We start from the raw sequence: 990 nt of genomic DNA, 5'->3' as shown, positions 1-990 counted from the left end.
ATGGCACATAACAACAACAACAACAGCTAATGATCGTGAGCATTTTTCATATGTTTGTTGGCCACTTGAATATGCTCCTTGGTAAAGTGTCTATTCATGTCTTCTGCCAATTCTTTAATTGGATTGTCAGTCTTTTTTGTTAATGAGGTGTTGGAGTTTTCTATAAATTCTAGAGATAAGTCCCTTGTCAGATATGTCATTACCAAATATTTTTTTCCCAATCTGTACTTTCTTTTTTGACTCTTTTGGAGATGTCTTTAGAAGCACATAAAAATTTAATTTTTAGAAGGTCCCAGTCATCTGCTTTCTCTTCTGCTGTTTGCACATTTTGAGTTATGCTTGAGAGTCTATTTATGCCATACATTAGGGCCCCTAAATTTGCCCCTAGTTTTTCCTTGAGAAACTCTATAGTTTTGGGTTTCATATTTAAGTCTTTGATCCACCTGGAGTTTGTTTGGTACAGATCTTGTTTCATTTTTGTGCGAATGGATCTCCAGTTTTGCCAGCACCATTTATTAAACAAACATTATCATCCCCATTTAATGGATTTTGGGCCCTTTGTCAAAGATCGGCTGACTATTGGTCAATGGATCTATTTCTGGGTTCTCATTTCTATTCCATTGGTCTATGTATCTGTCATTAATAAAATACCAGACAGCTTTGACTACTGTGGCTGTATAGTAGGTTTTGAGATCTGGCAGTGTGAGTCCTCCTACTTTGTTCTTATTCTTCAATAGTTCTTTACTTATCTGAGGTCTCTTTCCTTTCCATATAAAGTTAATGACTGGTATTTCCATATCCCTAAAGAATATTGATGGGATCTGGATTGGGATTGCATTGAATGTATAGATTGCTTTGGGTAAAGTTGAGATTTTCACAATGTTCAATCATCTTCATATCCATGAGCATGGGATGTTCTTCCATTTATGTAGATCTCTTATGGTTTCTTGAAGTAGTTTTTTATAGTTTTCTTTGTACAGGGCTTTTGTG

Source organism: Orycteropus afer, unplaced genomic scaffold (assembly GCF_000298275.1).
Source record: "Orycteropus afer afer isolate SDZICR_OR568_19922 unplaced genomic scaffold, OryAfe1.0 scaffold00308, whole genome shotgun sequence".
NCBI lineage: Eukaryota > Metazoa > Chordata > Mammalia > Tubulidentata > Orycteropodidae > Orycteropus > Orycteropus afer.
The sequence above is the reverse complement of the archived record's forward strand: the minus strand, read 5'-3'. Positions refer to the sequence as shown.